Raw genomic sequence first — 14007 nt, forward strand, 5'->3', positions numbered from 1 at the left:
GGTTCATTAAGTCTATACTGAACCAGTTTAGTTTTTCATACTATCCTAAACCAAAAACATAAACCAAACACGGCCTTCGACCTATCTCATAATTAACCACGGCCCTAGGCCCAAACAACAACCAATCTACCACAATCCAACAGAGTGTTAGTCGCAAACACAAGTAGGAAGGTTCAAGCACAAACAAATAGTTATTTCAAGTAGAGAAAATAGCAATTAAACATAATTAATCACATAGGCAAACGAAGTACAATATGCACACCCAAACAATGCCACACATAGGCATATGATGAATGCCTGTCCTACTGGCCATGAGTTCACGCGTCGGTTATGTTGCCAAACCCGACTCGGATAAGCGGGATTAGACTACCATCCTTATCCATAGGTTTCATAGACAAGCGGGATTAAACTTCTATCCTTGCCCGGAACACGCAAGCGGGATTAAACCTCCGTCCTTGCCTCCACAGTAAGCGGGATTAAACCACCATCCTTACTGGGCACATAAAACAATATGCAAGTAGGATCACACCATCGTCCAAGCTAAACAATTCATCAATACATGAGCGGGATAAAACCACCGTCCTCGCTGCAGGCGGGATAAAACCACCATCCCTGCACAACGGTTTATGCACTGAGCAAGCGAGACTATACCACCATCCTTGCCATGACAGAAACCCTTATCATATTCCCAATAATATCCATAATCAATCAGGCTTACAATCTTATTTAAAAAAAATCATTCTTGGCCCATTTACTTTCAATAACAAACATATTCAAATACCACTTTTCCTCAATTCAATTTCCTTTCAAAACAAAGCCACATTTAAATTCTCTTCTGAAAACACAAAATCATTCATTCTAAATCAGAATTTAGTCATAAAATTGCTCAACAGTCTCAAGACTTTAGGGAAAAAACAGCCAACCTCATTTCCATAAATTCAGTAAAGATTCTTAAAAATTATTGTTTCCTTAAATTGAGTTATTCAAAAGAAGTTTCTAAATCAAATCATGTAATTCCAAACCAAGTTTAAAATCCAAAATCAATCTCAATTTCATTCTTAGAAACCAATTCTTTCAACCTTTTCCAAAAACATCACAAAACAACATCATTCCAACAAGTCCATTTTCTTGTAAAGTCATTAAAGCTCCTTTGAATGAATTCCTTAAGTCCAATTCAAAACATAAACTCTTTTTATAGATAAAATCGATCTTAGGACAATACTTTTTTTAAGTGATTTAAAATTGTAAAGTAATTCTTTTTCAAACAAAGTTTTAGATTTTATAGAAAATTCGGCAGCACCTCCCCTAAAACTTGGATTTTGCCACCCTTTTTCGGGTCCCAACCAAACCATTCCATAACCCTCTTTAACGGGTTCAAAACCAAATCAGTTCAAAATCAAGTTGTTTCCAAAAGTGCATCATTTTCAGATTTCAAGAACACCAATTGAAACTCAAATCAATTTCTAACAGGATAAACTCGATTTCAAAGCTTTTACAAAATAACTTTAAAGAAGCATTCCAAAACAGTCTGTTTCACAAAACCGAACAATAACCAAGCCAAACAAGCATTCATATTCATCGAAGACAACCAACAATACATAAGACTTATACAATCACTCAAAGATACATTTTCTCACATCAATATCCATATATAATAATTCCAATTCATAAAGTGTAGTTTTCTGAAAAGGTCCCTACCTCGATATATGAAACCATAACCCAAATGCCTCACAGAGTTCCTTTCGCCTCAACCCAAATCGACGGCAACCAAAACCTCAGCTCCACTTGCTTTCTCTATAATAGAAACAGCCTCAATCACTACATGCAAGATCGGTTACTAATTCCTAACACATTAATATCGCAAGACTTTATTACACAGAACAGAACACTAACGCGGAGGTTTTCAAAACGTAAATACTTACTGTAATGACAAAATGCAGCAGCGGCAGTCTCTAAACCAATTTGGCAGCGGCCCCGGCAGCCACCTCAAGTGCCATTGGCGACCGGACTCCAGCAACGGTAACTGAAACCAACATCCAGAGATGATAAAGCTCCCAAAATCTCAAACGAATGTAAACCAAACTCAAAAACCCTTACTGGCATAGTTTTCTGGCGACAGCAGTGGGGTTTCGAGCGGCAGAAGTGGCGGTGGCTGGAACAGGTTTCCCCTCTCTCCTTTGCTCTCATGCTTTCTCTCTCTCTCATTCTGTGTGACCCGGCGGCTTCTCTCTCGATGGCACGGTGACGGCAGAGACGACTAGGAGATGCGACGACAGCGGCTGGCTTCGCGTTGGACGGCGGCGATAGGAATGGCGAGCAACAACGACGAAGGCGCGGCGGCTCCAAGCCTGCGACCTCCCTTTACTCGCGATCCATCTCTCTTCGCGATCCTGCTCTCAACGGTGACGACGCAAATGGCCAGTGTCAGATGATGATGAAGGCAGGACTGCATTTGATACATTCAATGAAGAGACAAAGTATGAGGAGGTTGATTTTAAAGTTGGGCAGACATTCATTATAATCGATAATTTCAAGAATTCTCTAAAGGACTATTTTGTATGTAAAGTGAAGGATGTAATGTATCTAAAGAATGAAAAGAAGAAGGTAAGGGCTACATGTACAAGAAAGGGCTGTCTTTGGTTGATTTTGACATCTTGGAACAATGCAAAGGGTTCTTATCAGGTGAAGACTTTGGTGAATGAGTATAACTGTGCTAGGGATTTTGGTAGTAATCTAGCTGACAGGCAATGGTTAACATCAAAGTTAGTTAAGACACTACTTACTCAGTCTGACTTAAAGTCTAAAATTATATGGAATACATGATTGAAGATTACAATGTATATTTAAGTGATAAAATAATAAGTAGGTCACTGAAGGTTGCTAGAGAGATAGTTATAGGCAATGAACAAGCTCAGTATGAAAAAATTCATGATTATCTGATGGAACTTCATAGTAGTAATCTTGGGAGTATAACTTTGATTGATGGCATACATCATCCAGAGTCACTACCACTTTTTGATAGATTATACATAAGTTTGGATGCATGTAAAAGAGGTTTTAGAGATGGGCGTAGGCCTCTAATAAGGTTAGATGGGTGTTTTCTTAAAGGTTACAATGGTGGGCAGCTATTATCTGTAGTGGGGCAAGATGCCAATGACCATTTTTTTGTTATTGCGTGTGCTATAGTTCCTAATGAATATAAAAATACATGGAAGTGGTTCTTGTTAATACTTCAACAAGATCTAGGAGATTGCACTGAGTTGGGTTTGAATTTCATCTCGGATCAACAAAAGGTCACTTCTAACTCTTTTTTTTTTACAAAAACATATATTCTGTTTTGTTAAATTTTTTAATGTCATATACTCTTATTTGTTGTTGATATCATGTAATCTGCTTGGTTACCTGTTGATGATTTTAATACCTTGTAATCTGCTTGGTTACTTGTCAATTTTTTAATGTCATATATTCTGACTTGTTGATGATTTTGGTATCATGTATTCTGGTCTTTTAGTTATTTTCTAAATTATTTTATGGATGTCATATCTCCTGAAGTTATTGATGAGTTTGATACCATATACTATTATACTTTGCTATGTTAGTTGTTTTTAATGTCATGTATTCTGATTAAATAGAACTACTGATATATTGTCTTGGGTGAAATTTAGGGGTTGGCATTATGTAACACCCTAATTAGCCTAAGCTTTACCTCGCGTCGTAAAGCAAAGGTTAATCAGAGATTACGACAATTCTAAGCTCATACATAATGTATATATAGAAAGAATAGTGTAATCTAGAAGCCCGATGAAAGATATAGCTCAAAAACAGGATTTTAAAAGCACAAAAAACGTACTAACGAAGCTACTAGCTTAAGGCACAAGGAACAGATAAGATACAACAAAATATAAGTATATAAGATCATAGGAAACTAGCCTCGACTCGCGGAGTTTAAGCCGGCTAGCCATATACAGGTATACAGAACCATACAGTGAAAACAGCTTAGACAGTTTTGTTCTCTCAAATACAAGCCTCTAAGATAAATAAAATACAAAAGTGAGAGACATATAAACAAAATAAACCAAAAAGACTCCAAAAGAATCCAAGATCCTCCGCTTCTGTCACCATCCAAAGCAACTCACCGAAGTGGGTTGCGACCTATATCTGAAAACACAATAGAAATATGGTATGAGAACCGGAGGTTCTCAGTATGGTAACAGTGCCCAGTGATGTAGGATATAAGACCCCGGGACGCCAAAGGCAATTCTAAGCTCCATATCCATCACAAGATTCAAACTTAAAGCATTCTAAAACAAATAAGCATAATCATAACAACATTAACTTAAATAAACCGGGTAATCTATCTTAGGGATTTCTATTCTAACTAAACCCCGCTGTCCTACAGCCTTCACCAACCTATCCTCCATGTGATTCCATCGCCACCGCCTTCCGAACCTCCTCAATCCCAGTAGAAAGCACAATTAATGACAATGCAATTAATTCACAAGTGAAAGCATATAAGGCAATTAATTCAAATAGCAATTAGACATGTTATACAAATAGGCAAGCCATTACAAGTAGGCAAAGCATACAAACAGATAGAAAATGCATATGATGAATGCCTGCCCTACTGGCTGTGATATCACATTGTCAGTTCAACTGCCAACCCGACACATCTCCATGGAGATGTCGCCCTTCGAATTTCTCATATGGGAACCCCCGAGATATAGTGCTCGGATCATTGTCCAGGTACCGACGCCTGCACACTCTATAGATCTGAAGGGATGCGAGCGGGATACTCTTGCCTCAGACCTCACATCTCAACGTAAGCGGGATTAACCACTGTCCTTACGCTGCCACCGATACCTCGACAGGCGGGATTAACCACCGTCTCTGCCGGGCGCATAGCGTCTCATAATCTCAGTAAAAACATTATTTCAGTGGTTTTCAGAAAGCATTTTCAGTATACAGAGATCCATCATCTCAATCTAAGTCCCCGACTCATCTCAACCAGTGTCCATTCATAACTCAGTTTCCAAATATAGAAAGTTTATCATTCCTCCTCTCATACATCAATCATCCTTCACCTAACGTCAAATCATTCTCAGCACGCCAGAAACCTAGGCCTCTATTTTCTAATTTATCATAAAATCATGTACTAGAGCCCTTAAGTTATATCTAGTATTCTAATACTCAAAACTAGGCCCAAAAGTCTTAAAATGGTGTTATAGAAGCCTACAACCTTGTTGGGAAAGTAGAATAGTTGAAAAACAAGAAAAATTTGAGAAACAGGACGTGTGCGGCCCCACGGAGGTGTGTGCGTGCGCACGCCCAGGAAGTTTTAAAATGTGTGCTTACGCACAGAGGTGTGCGTACGCACAGGTGGCAAAACTTACAGAATCTGTTCACTCGCACAACCTGTGCCAGCGCTCTCAACAGACTGGCCTTCCCAACGTGTGCGTCTGCACAGGTTGAAGTTTTTCCTTAGATATGTGCGCGCACAAGCTATGCTAGTGCTGCAAACAGAACGCATTTCCCTGCCTGTGCGTACGCACAGGTGTGTGCGTCTGCACAGGTCAAAATTCTCGCAGGGTGTGCATCCGCACAAGGGTGTGCGCCCGCACATATCAGAAATCATGAAATTCTGCAACTTTGCAGAATTTCAGATTTTTAATACCAACTTTGAATGATCATAACTTCGTCTACAAAATTCCAATTTTCATATACTTTATATCGATTTAAAGGGTTTTCAAAGATCTTTAAGTCTAAACAAATTTCAATCAGTTTCGAAAACCGAAGCAAAATTTACGATTGAGCAAAGTTTACCAAAAACCCAATTTTACCAAACTTCACCATTTACACAATTTCTTACCATACACATTCCAAATCATACCAAACCACTTAAAGTCACTCCAAGATCTATTTTTCACCAAAAACTACCCTCTTGGGTCACAAACCACAATTTATACCAATCTCTCATCATTCATCATCATTTTCAACATCAATATCATCATATTACAATTATCAATAGCTTTCCACCAACACACTCACCATTCATCATTATATCAACATCAATTTTCTATCATCAAACTCATTCATGCTTCTAAGCCATAAACAACAATAGTCATTCACCCCAATTTATCATACATCATAATCTCAATATCATTATTTATCAATATAACCATATTAATTCAACATACAACATCAACCAACCATCATCAACAACCACATAATTTCAACCCTATCCTATGGGTCACTAGCCTAAGTGTCCATGAATATTATATATTACATAGAGGAAACTGAAATCATACCTTTGCCGATTCCCTTTATGCACCAAAACCCAAATGAGCACAAGCTATGCTTTCCTACACAATCCAAGCTTTCAATTCCACTCCAATAAGCACAATTAAGTTCCAAAATCCACAATAATCAAACTATATGTATATAAATCACCTCAAATCAACCTAGGGTTCCAATTAAACATAAATTGATAAGGGTTTAATGGTTATAAATCAAACTATATGCATATAAATCACCTCAAATTAACCTCTTTCAACAGATTTGGATGTCAAAACCCAAGGCTAACCAAGGCTTAGAGCAAACTTAAACATCCAAGATCACAAAAACTCACTTAATCACAAACCCTAAGAACCAAAATTTTGGAGAAAAGAATAGAAAGGATTTCATGGTTACCTCCCCAGTTTCTTGTATGGGTTTTGTAGATCTCTTCACAAGGAACGTGTAGCCGCAAACGGTGCGGCGATCGGAGCTCTATAGCTCAAGATATGAGCTTCGGAAGAAGATGGTGAATAGTGCTTCTTCTTCCCCTTCTCCCCTTTCTATTTTCTGCTGTGTGTTGTGTTTTGTAGTGAAAAGGGCTCACTTAAGTGCTTATATATGTTGGGCTTGGGCCCAACTTGGGCCCGGTCCAACCCGTTAGCGTTTTTAATCCGTTTGGCCTAACTTCGGGCCAAACCTTTAAAATTAACACCCGATTTTTCATTTCTAACATTTTTCTAAGGTTTTTGACTATTTTTACTTTTTCTAAGGTTCAACTGCCGGTTCGTAATTTTTCACGGTTTTTCGTAGAAAGCACATTTTCTGACTCAGAAAAACCCACTGAGTCCAAAAATCATCTTTAAATCCTCAAATTATCACTCTAACTTTTTGGAATCTAATTTGGACAATTAATCACTTAATTAACCGATTGATTAATTACGATTCTTACACATTAGCTTTGAAAGATGTTTTCTTGAGAGCTCATCACAGGAACTGTGTTCTACATATCTGGAAGAACTTCATCAAGCATATCAAAGATGAAGAGACAAAGCAATTAGTGTAGGATTGTGCAAAGTGTACCACACACAATGAATTCAGTGCTGCAATGGAGAAACTGAAGCATGCATGTGCTCCAGCATAGGAATATATGCAGAAATTTGAGCTGGCTATTTGGTGTAAGGCGTATATTATTCATGGGCCCAAAGTGGACAAAATCACTAACATGTGTGAAGTTTGAAATACAAAGATCATAAAATATAGGAAAAAGCCGATTCTGACGATGTGTAAAGAGTTGAGGTGCTACATAATGAGAAAGATGGCAATGCATAAGAAGAAGTTAGAGACTCACGTTGGACCTCTTGCTCTAGTTAGATCAATTTATCAAGCCTAAGAGCCGTAGATGGAAAGCTATTTGGACTGGTGATTGATGAGTCCATATTTGATGGTAATTTTTTGCTTAAATTGGATGGATTTCATCACATAAACTTACACTTAATCAGCAAAATAACATACTTTTGTAATTTCTCTCTAGATTGGACCTAAATGTGAAAACATTCATTTTTGTGCTTAAAGTGATCATTTTAATTCCATTTGTATTCCATTCGATACTGTCATATGTTTCGTTAAGTGATTTCAGGTCAATTGGGCAAGAATGGTTTGGTAAAGGTAGAAGAAAGCATGCAAAATGGGAGATTTCATGAAAAAAACAAAGGATAAGCACACACTGAAGTGTGCGTATGCACAACCTCCTGTGCATACACACAAGTGGAGAAATTAGCAAGTGTGTATACGCACACACCTGTGCGTACGCACAAGTCCTAGCGGGTGATTTCATTAATGAAGCACGTGATTCGCAATTTTGGGGGCCTTTTAACCCAATTTTTGGAGTTGCTAAAGCCAAATTGAAGGCTATATCAAAGGAAAATGAACATACACTAAACGAGCTCACTTTTACACACATTACAACATTAGTAGGAGTAGGAGTAGTGTAGTTTAGGAAATTCTCTCTTAGGGTTTTAATTAGGTTTCATTGTAGAATTTTATACGTTAAGCTGTGATCTTGGATTTTACTCACCTCTTTGTAAGTGACCTTTAATCTTCTCTTTAATTACACTACTCTTGCTACATTTTCTTATGGTTCAAGTTATTTTGTTAATATATGCAATTTTGATTTCTTGAATTTTTTGCTTATGAATTTGGTCTTTTATGATTTATATATGCTTGATTGAGTTTCTATTGTTGATATTATGAATAGTTGGTTATAGTTTTTATTTTCTTTTGCAATTTACCATGTGAAGGTTGTAGAAGGCTTAAAGAAGGGGGTTGAATCTATGGCCTTGTTTTACTTTAATGAATTAAGCCTTTACTTACAAACTTTTACTTAGAATCTGTTTGAACTATACAGCAGAAAATTTATGAGACAATTCAATTTTGTCTCATAAATATCAGAAAATAAAACTTAGAGAAAGAGAAGAAGAATAACACAAGCATGTATCTTGGTTTGGTTGCCTTGTGCAATGCAACATACATCCAGTCTCCAACATACATACACCAATTCTTAGGATTCACACAATCCTTTCTCTCTCAAGTTCTCATCTAACTTGATTTGATTATGCTAATATCTAACTCTTCACTCTAAATGCTAACCCAACTTAAAAAGGGGCACCTCACAGGTACAAGACACAAGACATAAGAAACAACCTAAAGAAATCTAAAATCACTCTAGGCTTTTCTCTCAAGTGTTTCACTCAGCCTTTTATCACTCATAGGCTTTTTCTTGATTCCTCTCTTTCAGCCTTTTCCACTCAAAAAATTACAGAAAGATATACATAGAAAATAAAATACAAACTGTAGAACATGAAGGAGATTGATGCATTAACAGCCTCTGTTGCTATAAGTTGAACCGGATTCAGCTAACTCTGATTAAGTTCTTCATCTTGGCGAATGCTTCTTTAACTTAGAAACACTATTCAAAAATGTTGAACTCTTCACAGGGAAGCTCTTCAAACAAACTCAGATTTTGGTTCTCTCTCCTTGCTTCAGAAAGATGAAATTTTTCTTATTTGTACTTCTTTCAAAATTGTTGTCTTGATTTCTTCTAAGTCAACTCGTTGAGTTGTGTGCTTCTCAAGCTTGTCATTTCACTTTCTTTAATTAACCCCAAAATTAGAAATTTCAATTCTGATTTTTTGCTTGACCGAGGTCAACTGAGCAGTAAGGATTGTTGTTCAATGATAAGCCCCAAATCCATACCATTAATAATGTGCTTTGGCTCCAAGTAACTTTGTGAACTATTGATTTACAGCAGCATAGATTAGAAATTTCTTTCTCCATTTATCCTAAAATGGTGTTGCAGAAAGTTGGAGAATGAGTGATGAAAATAAATTGCATGCAAATGGAAATAAATCACCTTTAGCTTCTGACTAAACTTAGCTCATTCTGATTTGAGTGATTACACATTTGCTTTTGTGATCTACCTTTCTCTTTCTTTCTTCTCTGGTGAATGAACCATGAAGACATTTTCTTCTCTTTCTTCATGTTTCTGACCGAAGTGAACTCGTGAATGATGGCTTTAGGAGGCTTCCACTTGAATGATGCAACTTAAGCTGGATTTTCTTCACTTACCTCTCAACCCATGTAATTTCTTTGTTATTTCCTTTTTGGGCTTAGTTTCAACAGCTTCTGTTTCTTTGTTTCATTTGATTTGGGCTGCTCTATTTTATTTCTTTGGCCTGTAATACTAATTAAACACAATCAAAAGCTAATTGGGTGTTTAACCTAATAAAATAATATTTGTCATTATTAATTTAAAATTATTTATATACATAACTCAACACCATGTTTTGTTTTCATGTCCACAAGGTGTTTGTGAAAATGTCAACTGTAGATTTAGAGTATATTTTCACACCTTGGCTTAGAAAATGAGTTCCTAGGATACTAGAGTCATAATGTCCGACATTTAGTGGTAATTCTTAGGTTGTTAGTTGATTCTTGTTTCCATTGACGCTAGCTTCTTACTAAATTAATTAGTAAGTTAGCTAGGACTTATGGATTAAGGTCAATTATGCTTGCTTGACTTACTCCTCAATGTTAGGGGTTGACGAAGTGAGATTAACTCATCATAATTGCCATATTTGTGGTTATGACGATGATAGGATTCCTTAATTCTCATTCCCAAGTCAATGCTCTTTTATACCATTAGTGCATTGTCACTAGTTTTGATCTTGCTTTCTTTTAATTTGTACTAACTGTCTTTTTCTTCATTGTTAGTTTATTTATTCTTTACTTCTTCTAATTTTTTCATTTTATGCTTCAAAACCCCCATATTTTACAACCGAGAATGTGTACCTAATTGCATGGTCCAAGGGAGACGACCCGAGACTTAAAACTCCCAGTTTTTATTAGTTTGTATTGTGACAAACAAAATTAAACTTTGATTGAAAATTAATTATTGGTTCGGAACTATACTTGCAACGAAGTTATTTTGTGAAATTTCGAGTCGATGTTCAGTTCTTGTCAGTATTCACAGAGTCCTTTTTGAGGTGTATTCCCAAAATCATAAAGTTTGTGTTAACCCTCAGGAGAGGACATGCACATGCAATGTTGGCAATTGGCTGGTAAGTTTGGTTTTATAATTACTGGTTTGTTGCTAATTGTCCAATGTCTGATTTTGATTAAATTAAATTAGACCCAACAGGAATGTCTTGTAGACATGCAGTTGCAGCATTAGCTAAAATGGGTCTTAAAGCTGAGGACTTTGTCCATAAGTTGCTAACTATAGATGCTATCAGATCAACATATTCATATTGCATTAAACCTGTTAACAGTGAAGAGTACTAGACACCTACTGATGCTCCAAGGCTACTGTCTTCCACAATCAAGAGAGTTGATCATTAGACCCAAGTTGAAGAGAAGAGCTGACCCAGTTGAGAGAGAGATGAACATAGCCAAGACAAAGAAGGCATTCATTGTTACTTGCTCTAAGTATGGCTAAAAGCACTATTACTACAAGGCATGCACAAATGCACCACAAGATCCTAATTGGAAGCCCATAACTAAAAAAGGGAGAAGAGCGCAAAAGAGGACAACAAATTAGAATTCATCAACCACTCCAACAATAAACACTTACTAGGTACAATTCTTTACTATAATGTTTTTGGGTTAGGGATCGAATTGTCCAAAAATAAAATATTCAGAGATTTATATGTCCTAAATAAGTTTAGCTGAGGACTTAATTGTGCATTTTTTTTGTCACTAAGTAGGCACAAGAAGGTGGCAGCACCACCAATGTCAATGAAAATGCCACTGGATCGGAGGAGAGACAGTATTAGATTCTGTGGTGAGTCCAATGTGGAGAGACAGTATTATTTTGTTGCGTTCTCTTAGTAACTCATTAATTTGTCATAGACCAAAGAAAGAAAAGCCAAGAAAAAATTGCCTAAAAAGTTTATGAGAGTTGGAGCAGTGCCCCAAACTCAAAGTGAAAATTTCACTGTCACAATCTGCACCCCAAGTTAAGAAAGTCATTTTTTGATTTTTTTTTTTTTAAAAAATCTATTTACGCTGTATATTGTTACATATCAATTCCATAGACATATTTAGTTAATTAATTTAGTAAACTTGTAACAGACTGTAGGAGAAAATTCCAGTGGAAATCCTAAACCATTTAGAGAAAAGTACTAGATTGTTAGGCCAACAGCTCCATGTATTGAGCCCCCACCCGTATCAGTACCAAAGCCAACTTTATGGTTCAAATCTCAACATTCACAAGCTCTGAAACTGAGGCCTCACAACTCATAAAACCAATGCACTGGACCAATAGTTGGTATGACAACTCCAAAAAACACAGATGATGTAATTTCTATAGAGACGATAGCTGCTGCAACTTCAACTATTGCATCAAGATTTTTGAGATTTGTGCCAACACTCAGCTATAGACCTCCAGGACTTAGGCCTCCTAAGTAGCATTGATAATGCTAATAGGGTTATAGAAATGTGAATTGTTATTTTGGTATTTTAGTTGTTTAATTTTCATCTTTAAGACTTAAAGTGATACAATAGTTCCAACATACAAATTAGTTTTTTTATTTAGGGCCATGTTACTGCCCTTGCTATGCTATCTGAACTATGAATAGATGAATTGCTTGTTAAGTATCAGTATGAATATAATATATGAACTTCTATGCTTTATATGAAATTAGTTGAATTCATGCTATATGTACAAATATTTGCTGCACAATTTAAATTAAGTTCAACGAAGAAACCCTTAGCATTGACAATAATTCATTTTTATTTAATTTCAAGAGTGTTAAAACACATTATTTCATTATATGACACAAAATTTTTGGATAAACTAAAATTACTCATCAAGTTTTCTACAAAATTGTCTTGAATAAGCAGGCAACTACAATCCCACTATAAAATGTAAAAACACTACAATTTAAACCCAAGCATCTACTTTCACTTATTTTTAATCTACTCTTCTCCAATTGATTCTCTAATTCAATCAACATATCCTTTAGTTCTTTCACTTTATCATCCACTGTATCACTTAGGCCTTCAAATCGATTCTGCTTCTGCGGCAATGCCCCCTTTGAGATTGTCTTCACAGCATACTCATTAAATGAAGAAATATAATCATCTAGTCATACAAAGAATAAGCAATGAGCTTCTGTAGTCTACAATTTGAATTAACTTTGTGAGACTAATAGTGAATACATAATTGAAACAACCAAAACATTAATACTAGAAATATATCTTGAAGTAAGGGCAACGAAAGAATAACCTATTTGGATTATTTTCGGTCCTAATCATGAATAGAATAGCATGAGACCTGCAACAGCACTTTGAAAAGACTCATCTCTTCTTTCTCCGAGCTCGAACACTCTCACTAGAGTTCATACTGGAAGTCAAATTATCGCCTCCAATTCAGAAGTTCGAGGATGAACAACGTTCTCCACTCCCAATCATGACGCCCTAGAGCTTGTCTCTTGTTAATTATTTTGAATACGAGTGAGTGGGGAGAGGTTGGAGGTGCAGAAAAATTTAGAATTCGTCATCCAAATTAAGTTTTGCTTCTTCTTTAACCAAAAACAATGTCGTTTTTGGAGGAGGCAAGGGTATAAATTGACGTTGTTCATTCCACCTAATCTAACGTGGCACTTCACTCTAAATAAATGTGCACATCAGCACCAGTAACTACTACATAGGAACAGAGGTCGACGTGGGTATTTTTTTTCGGACAAAGACCACTTTGTCCTAATTTAAAACGGATAAAAACTGAGTTGGGTGTTCACTCTTCTAATACCATAATCTATTCCAATCACTATAACCACGTGTCAATCATCCGTTCGTTGGGAAGTCAACTCCTAAACAATGTTGGTCATCACAAATTTAACCACCACAGAATTGACTAATATATATAGTTTAATTTTCATATACTGATAGCATAAAATATTTTATACAGTCGTACAATCACAACCTTTTTTTAAATAACCATTCACGCGGTCAATATAAAAGATTATTTTTACTATGTGACGTTATGTGATTGGATGTACATGTAAAACAAATTTACACTAAAAAGGTATCAAAGTTATATATATGAAAAATGTTAAAAGAGTTAAAAGACTAGTAAAATGTATTATTTTTGACCAACAGCTAACTATTGATATTTAAAAATATAGACAAAATATATTATTAAATTATCAAATTAAAAACATTAGATTAATTAGATTA

The sequence above is a fragment of the Arachis ipaensis genome, chromosome B01 (assembly GCF_000816755.2).
Source record: "Arachis ipaensis cultivar K30076 chromosome B01, Araip1.1, whole genome shotgun sequence".
Classification (NCBI taxonomy): Eukaryota; Viridiplantae; Streptophyta; class Magnoliopsida; order Fabales; family Fabaceae; genus Arachis; species Arachis ipaensis.